The sequence below is a fragment of the Azolla caroliniana genome, unplaced genomic scaffold (assembly GCF_043228905.1).
Source record: "Azolla caroliniana isolate FFs.n. ecotype wild unplaced genomic scaffold, voAzoCaro1.0.p SCAF_4, whole genome shotgun sequence".
In the NCBI taxonomy this organism is placed as follows: domain Eukaryota; kingdom Viridiplantae; phylum Streptophyta; class Polypodiopsida; order Salviniales; family Salviniaceae; genus Azolla; species Azolla caroliniana.
Genome location: NW_028230439.1, coordinates 16,363,249 through 16,372,548, shown reverse-complemented (window position 1 = coordinate 16,372,548; position 9,300 = coordinate 16,363,249). Strand labels below are relative to the sequence as shown.

Genomic DNA, 9,300 nt, shown 5'->3' with positions numbered 1-9,300 from the left:
CGGTCTACCTTCACAACTTTTGTAATCCTTGAGCAATATTACACAAGAGACCATAGGATGATCTCCTAAAAATATTGTTTAATTTTGTAAAAAAATAATGTAGATGAGAATACATATAAAGATTTTGTTGTGGTGGGCACAAGGCCTACTAGGTGATATAGTTTCTTTCATACTATCATTGTTGAAGTCCAACCTTATAGCTTTATCATCAAAATGTCTTTATCTTTCTTTGTATTTCACCTTCCTAATGCATGTTAACAATTCTACAAAGGAAACAATACGGAAATTCTTCTAATTAACTTGTAAGTTGCAGTGACAAATCAAGGTGTTATGCAAAGGTTTTGGCCACACTATGGTTAAAGCTAAGATTTTAACATGAATGTGTTGTCCTCAAAAAGGTGTGCCAATGGTTTACATCGTGAGAGTGGGTGGAAAAAATATGTGAGTTATGTTGTCTTATCTACTTTACATAAAATCTCCCCATCAACCTTATGCATGTGCATTAATTTTGATAGAAGCTTCAATTGTGATTAAAAATATGATGTATTTTACAGATATTTTGTCAATTTGTACACGTTAAATGCAAATACTTGAGTAGTAGGACGGATACTCTTTTATTTATTGTTTTGTTGTGGTTGCTACTTGACAATAGGTATACAACATTAATGGGCAAAAATCGATACACCACCAACATCTAACATAGAAAAAAAATGGTTGAAAAAAGTGGTAGGGACAATGAAACATGAATGGGAATGGAGATGATACGTCTCATTGAGATTTATGGATCTCAATCAATGAAGTATCAAAGAACTTGCAAGAGGGGACAAGAGAACTTATGTACATTAATTAGTAAAGATGTTGGCAACAAGGTGATCTATAGCTAGACAAAGATCAAACCAATCAAATGGGTGCAGTTCACTTGGTAAGGTTGTCGAGCCAAGCCAAAAAAACTAGGGAGGATCACAAACGTGTAGCTCACTTTGTAAGGTAACCGTTGTCTAAGTTGAGAAGGTCATGCATTCATCCCCCATGTTTCCCACAACGAGCTAGTAAAAAATTGGTGCAAGTTCAACCTATGCCTATGCATTTCTAAATGTTACGTTTTAGCGCTCGATCGCGATCGAAACGATGTTGCATTATGATTTCGGTAGAGTGCTTAATAAATGGGTTACATGAGGGACTTTCGAGAGGTCCTCGCGAAGAGGGTACCTCTCAATGCAATCATGCCATGGATTAGCGTCGAAAATCGGTCCATCCAATGTTCGTAAAACCTCCCAAACCGCACTATTGCACTTGAAGCCCGAGCCTAGCCCAATTTGCCATACCTTATCCCCAACCTTGAGTCTCTTCTTAGCCTCAATATACGCCAGCTCATACCATATCCCAGAGCAAGATGTGTTGCCAAACCTATGCAAACCCATCAATGAAGGCTCTATGTCATACTCACTTAGGCCTAGACTCTTCCCTACCCCTTCTATCACTGCCTTGCTCCCGGGATGAATGCAGAAATGATCAAAGGCAAGCTTGAAATTAGGCACATATGCCTTCACTTTCTTCATTTTCAACACATGCCTCTGCAGTTGATTCACGCCTGCCTTCAACAATTCCCGCAAGGGTAACACTTTGGGCGCGAGCTTCGTCATGTTGACATTGATAGCTTTCGTCGCGACATCTATGAGCTGTGGGCTCAGCTCGGCCCCGAAGACACCGTCCTCGTCTTCTTTCACGACGACCGCGTAGTGGGCGTCGTCTTGGGCGGCAGTGTTGACCCGGACGAGGTGGGAAAGCTTCAGTTTTGCCCCGGGCAGCTTACGGTTGGAGAGGAGCAGCGCATTGCCCGCGCTCCGGAACAAGCAATTGGTGACCATCATCGACCGGTGCTTCCCGTCATAGAGCGACCCCAAGATCTCGGTGCTCGCCACCAAGGCAAAGCGCATGCCCCGATGGTCGTGCACGGAGAGAAGGTCTTTCGCGAGGTCGATGGCGATTAGGCTCGCCGAGCACCCCATTCCCGACAAATGGAATGATTTTATGTCGGGCCGCATTTTGAAGCGGTGGATTAGTAGAGACGTAAGGGAGGGTGTGGGGTTGAACATACCACTATTCACGACGAGCACGTCGATGAGTTGTGGCGAGATCGCGGTCTTCTTAAGGACCTTCTCAACCGCACCCACGACTAGGATGTCGGCTTGTTCGTAGTAATCTTGTATGCCCATGGAATGACCCTTCATTAGGTTGCTCCTAGGGACATATGCCTCTTCCCCGATGCCCGACTTCAAGAAGACTTTGATCTGGAACAAGATGTCCTTCATGGTTATGGTCTGGAGCTCACCCGAGAAGTAGATGAGCCGTTCGATCGTCGCCTTGTTTTCATCGTCCTCCTTGATGCATGCATAATCTAGGAGGTAAATGCTAGGGGAAAACTTCCGTCTCATGTATAGAACCAAGAGGAGGAGTAACATGAGGATACTAAGCACAAGTGCTCCCATGGATTCATATGCCCAAAGCACCACCATCTCTCTCTCTCTCTCTCTAGAGTCTCCCCAATAGAAACTATTCATCCATCTATGAATGTTATATAGATATATGCATATATAAGGAGGCATATATATTTAAGGAGGCGTGTAGACATATATATAATAACGCCAAGGTGCACCTACCTACCCAAGGCCAAACTTTTTCCACTACAATTAAAGAGCCCTATCCAACATAGTATAAGTTGGTCTCATTTACCTCAAGAAAAACAAAAAAGAAAACCAACTCTATTGACTTAATTCGGACACTGAAACAACAAAAATAGAGGGAGAAATTGTTGCTTGAGAAATTGTTCCCCGATTAGTAAGGGTAAAAAATGATTGGGTTATTAGCTTGTGGGCATTTGTGTTGAAGATTGAGTTATAACCCCCCTTTCATATATTCTAATATGGTTTGACTAGATCTTTTATCCTAATATTATATGATGAAGAAAAGTTGGGCATGTATGTAATTTGATGTCACTCCACAAAACTCTACTTGTATATACCTCCTATTCATGTATCTTTTTCATTGTTCCCATATATGCTAATTTTGGATCAGTCCTACAACTAGATATCCTTGGCATTCTTGCACGAGCATGTGAAATATAAAGTCATACACAAAATGGTAAAAAACATTGTAGTTTTTCATAATCCAAATGTTATGGTCATAATCGTGTACATTCACTCACCTAAAACGATTTGTCATGTGGTAGCCTTTATTAGTACCATGATAGACATTGATTGAACCGAATGAAAGCAATATATGCAAATCAAGGTCTATCAAGGTAGTTTTAAAGCTTACAACTTGTCATTCTTAGAGTGATTACCCCATGCCAATCTATCTACAAAAGCAAACATGGAAGATAACTAGTTGTCAAATCTCACCCCTTTGCAAACCTCATTAGTACATGGTGCTTTAATCCCATTTGTAAGAACAAGCTATTCGCTAGAAATGGGCTACACCAAAATTCCTTTTAAACGAATGTAGTATAACCATATAGATGGGAACCAACATTATACATTCGCTTGAATCAATCAAGGAGCAAAGAAATGGTTTCGACTACTGGACATCATAGTAAAAAGACATGGAAAACTTTACTTGCATTCGTGCATCCATGTAAAATACATACTCAATGAGAGTAGTTTTAATTATTGACCGGGCAAAGTACTTCATGCCTTTAATTATGGATACATTGTCTTGACAACAAAACAAGTGAATCTTTGAATGCCTTCATGTATTATCACCAACCACTTTTTGCACAGTTCTTTTAGTATGCTATGAGTAATGTGAATAAAACTATTTTACAAGTAGCTCAAATAAAACTATTTAATGAGTACAAATGAATATTTTTCTTATACATCCCACAAAAAGAAATAGAAAGTAAGTAATGAGTACCATTTTGGAAACTAAAAAAACAATAAGCAATGAGTATGATGTATCCATTCCATTGCATAGAAACAACTCAAATCCGTCATCATGTATGACTTTTAAAAGATAGGTATAGTTTTGATGGTGATTGTGTAAGACAAAGTATACCACTTTTTATCATTCAAGTTCTCCACTTGTTATATTTTCAGCAAGAATAAAGTTAATCTTTTATATTTTGAATTGCAAAACCCTTTAATAGCACCAAATATGGTTATACCTTAGCTTGGATGTGAATATTTTATACTTCTTTTAGCAATTTGTTTGCATTAAAAGAAATCATTGAAATGATTAACTCATTATTAATACAATGCTCACTCAATCATAGTTTCATATAACATTCTAGGCAGAATTATATACATGTGGCCCTTTTGAAATCATGATGTTTCAATCATTTATAACTATGCACAATTGATAATATTGTTTTGAAGCATGGTCATTACATTATCGATAATATGGCTTTGTAACTTTATCGGGTAATCATTGTCATTATAATAAGAAATGGCAATCAAGAAACCAATATACAACAAATAAATATGTATCCAAAAATCATAACTAAAATTACAAATATGAGTAACAAATCTTATAAATGAAAGTGCATGTGCACACAAACATGTAATCCAAATACGTACAAACATTGAACATGCACACACTAACACACATACAAGTGAAAAAATCATTTAGATAAAACAGATCTATATCTGGGTGGAAGTTTTAAGAATATGTTGCAAACCTAACAAAAACCTATCCATATCTATAAGAGTACACTGATGATAAAGCTTGTCAATTGTGCATTTCAAGTTTTTGAGTTGTAGATGAACTATGATAGTTGGGTGGGCGAAACATTGAATTAAACCCCCTTTTTTATTTTAGATACATTTGTCCTAGAAAATAGATACACCTATACAAAATAAAACACATAAAAGTGGATAAGCAAAAACCACTTCACTACCTAAAAACTTTGCACTAGTCCTAGAGGTGAATGTTGTTGTTATGGCAAAGGCTCAAAATGAAACCTTTTATTCGTATATTCTAGAAAAAATAATGACATGCATTTACTTTGTTTTTACTACTAGAAATAAATGTCAAATGAGTTCTCATATTTTACTACACATCTGTAGTTCAACATATGTACAAAAGTTAATGAAGTTGTTTGCAAATGAGCATACCTCTTATAGAGTTTGAGGTTCTACCATGGAATGTTTAGGTGGTCAAATTCCTTATAATTAAGTTTCAACTAATAAAATATATGAAAAGGAAAACATAAAAAATAGAAGTTACTTTCTTAAGGAGATGTTTGCAACAACATTTTGAAAAATATGTCAGGGTAAAGATTTGTTGTATGCTACATCTCATAGGAGGGTTATGATTGATAAATATGTAAGAACGATATTCTAAAAGGGTAGGTTCTCACAATATATATCAAGTTAAACAACTTTGCCTTAATTACAAGAAAGGCCGCGTCTAACATGCAAGGGTCCTACATGCACACATTCTATGTCCTACACCTAATTTGCATGGGCCCTACATGCACACATTCTATCTCCCACACCTAACTTGCAAGGGCTCTAAATGCACACATTCTATGTCCCAAAGATTATAGATGATATTTTGCCGAATTCAGCATGGATGTAATTTGTGAAACTAATGATAAGAGCTAAGTGTGTGTTGTTATTTTATGTTTAAAAATAATAATGACACAATAGGTGTGGAAGGGTGGGGTTTAAGTACTTGGCATAATGTCTTAGGCCATGTTTGTAATTAGGAATGGTGCTATTTTTGAGATGGGCACAAAAGAAGATAAAGATGGGATACGTAAGAAGAAAAAGAAAAGGCTAAGTATACGTGAGATATCGTGACAAGAATAGTGGAAGGTATATGAAGCTCCGCCCACGTCCAAAATAGGGGACTGCTTGGTCTATGTAAGTAGTGATTGCGTAGCTCATATGGGGATCAAAAGACTCTACTAAAGGCATACATAGTTTGTTTTCTACGTTCAAGGTTTCTTTGGATCCCGTCAGTGAGACGAGTCTAGTAAACTTTATTTCATTCAAATCAGAGTGGTGTTGGTAAAGAAGAAATCTCGGTTTTTGACAGTTCCTAAGTCAATTGGTGTTGGAATCACTTCCTACAGTGACCTCTATACTCTCCTCACTAGACTCCTAGGGACTCCACTATATATAAGAAGGTTGTATAATGTGCGTTCTTTGATAATTGCCCATTTTAAATGCCCTTACATATAAAATATACATGCATACATAATTTCCAATCCTAGAAGGGATCATCACCCTCTTTACAATTGATGACTCACAAATTTATGAATGAACATTAAACATCATATGCAAATTCCTATAAATGCTCATCAAGTACCACATAAATTGAAAACACAATGTGTAAGAACAAAGTAATGCACACACAATTAGGAAACATTACCCAAAAACACTAGAGTTGTATTGGGCAAAGTCTATAGCCCCTACCGGAAATTTTCCTACTACTTATGATCCTAATTGAAATTTAAAAATTTTAATCGGCCACTTTCCTACAAGCGATAATGTCAACCGGGACATGTTGAAATTTTGTTTTTAGCACATACCAAATCAAATAATTTATTTTTTTATCATAAACTTGACACAACTTTGTCCTGCAATTTGCAATAAAAAAACTGACCAAGGTCGAACATTATTGCATATACAAACTTAACGACATTAACATAATCAAGCACCAGAAAACAAGTATGAACATTTATTATCTCTTGTTGTTTGATCATTTGTTATATGCATTATCTTGCAAGCACAATCCTTGCTTTCACGTACAAGAAACAAATTTCTGAATCAATCAAAGATTCATCAAAACTAGCATGATAATCCGCTTTGATACAATGTTTGTTTGATGATCAAAACTAGCATTGCATTTCGATTCGTATACTATTTTGAAATAAGAGGAGCATACTATATGATTTCTATTTTATTGATAAAACTTCTGAAAAGAGCTATTGCACTCTCCAAGAACACAACTTCTAAGAAGAGTTGAGTTAGGTTCCCCAAACAAGTAAAAGCAACCGAAACTAACCTATAGAAAGACCCCCAGAATGTGAGAACTAGGAAATTCCAACAATTTCTCTATGCCCTGATGTTTGCTCCCATGGTGCCCTGATAAATCAAGTATCAACAACAACATTGAGCTCATCAATGAGCACATTTAGGATATTGAGACTTTTCTCTTTCTAAAGATTGGTGGGTGGTACAACATGCGAACGCGAAAAGCAAGCATCACAAAACATCGGGGCTTCTTCACCCAACATCCCTCTCAATCTTGTATAGCCTTGTACACAAAGGCATGTTTGAATGTCGACAATATACACACACTAAACCCTTTTGAACATAGTTTTCTGTATCACTTTTTAATAGTGTATGCAAACGTTAATGTCAATATGATGTCCCAAACTACATTCATAAGCATAGTCATTATGTAGAGAAAGAAAGTTAGATAAAGAGATCGGAATATAAAAGGTTAGACATTGATGCAAACAATACCTTCAATGATGGTCATGCGGTGTATGTTTTTCATTTTAAGTTTTCTTGCTTCTCATAAAAGTTCCCTTGCTAGAACGGCCACTGACATTGTCCCATCTCCAACCTCATCATCTTGAACTTTCGATATATCTGTACAGACAAGAACACAAAGTGATATGAAGCTTTTAAACATATCATGTTTTTCCCCGAAAAGGCTAGTGTTGTAAGATGAAATATATGAGATAAGTATATATGAATATGTCATAACACGAATAGCAATAGAGTTGTTAGCTTGTGCCATCTCAAATTAGGCGGATCTCATGACCAAGTCATTGATGTCAACGAGTTCCCCCTAACGACGATTGTTGACACCGACACTTCATCGATCCTCCTTTCATTCGAGACATGGGAGCAACTAGGGTTCCCCGATCTCGAAGTATGCAACGACGTCTTTCACGACTTCAATTGATCTACATTGTGCTGCCTTGGGCTCGTTACATGTAATGTCAAGACGAAACACAACACTTATACGATCCATGCCTGCGCCCTCCCACTGGAGGTGTTGTACATATCACGCCTCCTTGGTTTAGATTGGTGTCATGCTAATGAATGCCTAATATCACCAAACATGAACACCATCCACGTCCCAACTGATGAAAGCATGAAAATAGAACAATTGGTCAATACAGCACCGACACCGCCCATGCCCCAGACCCAAAAGCCCCTTAAACAACCTTGACGTTGCCAACACGCAACCTCAAAACGCTCGCACAACAATAATAAATGATCCTAGTCAAATCACTCATACAAGTGGGAGAACTTCCATGCAACCTTCGCTGAAGGACCACGAAAAGGGCACCCAGCCTATGGAGAGTGCGTAAAGAGCTCACCAAAGCCCAACGTTGGTGGGAAAGTACCACCTAGTTTTGGGTACCCAAACGTTCTTGACTACCTACAAGACACCCTATACTAGCACCAATCATAGCCACTTGACAACCACTAGTTGGCTTGCGCAAATCTCAACCCCACTAAACACTCGACCAGACCGGGCAACAACCAATCACCACACCCGAGCAAGTCTCTTTGACACTAGCGCTACCGATTGCCAGAAAGGCTAGATCGCTCATTGGCAAGTCCCCCATACCGTAATCATGGGCCAATGCAACAACCCTAGCCCCACCCTTGTATGGGTCCTTAAGACTACTCGGGTCCCCCGAAGCACCATCCGCCCACGCCATCTACTACTCAACTCCCCCACATTACCCCTTGTGAACCCCACTCATTCACACATACACCATAAACCTAGAGCTACACTCGCCACCCCCACCCTTGTTGACATATTTTGGTAGTGATCTGTGTGAACACACTTAGGACAACAGGGGCATTTTTTCCCTCTTTAGGAGGTTTTTTTCCCCTGTCTATAAATACTCTCATAACCCTAAAGTGGGCAAGTTTTTTTTATTCAAAACAAGAACCCAACAGTGGTCTTAGAGCTACTAAGCGACCTTTATGTAGCAACGCAACACGTGAACATCAAGGCAATGATGTCGGTTGCTACACGCGAACATCAAGGCAACGATGTCATGAAGGATTTGCTTCACGATATAAAAGTAAACTTACATATTGTATTCAATAATATTTGAGAAACTTGAACCCATAACCTCATAGACCAAGTAAAAAGTACATACCACTAGGTTAGGTTATTTGTTTTTAAGGCGTCATAAAGGGTATAAAAATAACTAAAATATTGTATTCAATAAACATTTGAGAGACTTGATCCCACAACCTGACATACCAAATACAAGGCACATACCATTAGGCTAGGTCATTTATTTTTAGGACTACA

General features: G+C 38.0%; 1 pseudogene; it reads right to left on the bottom strand.

Moving 5' to 3' along the window:
- Nucleotides 1-682: 682 nt before the first annotated feature.
- On the bottom strand, nucleotides 683-2,560 carry LOC147865146 (3-ketoacyl-CoA synthase 1 pseudogene; annotated as a pseudogene).
- Nucleotides 2,561-9,300: the final 6,740 nt, after the last annotated feature.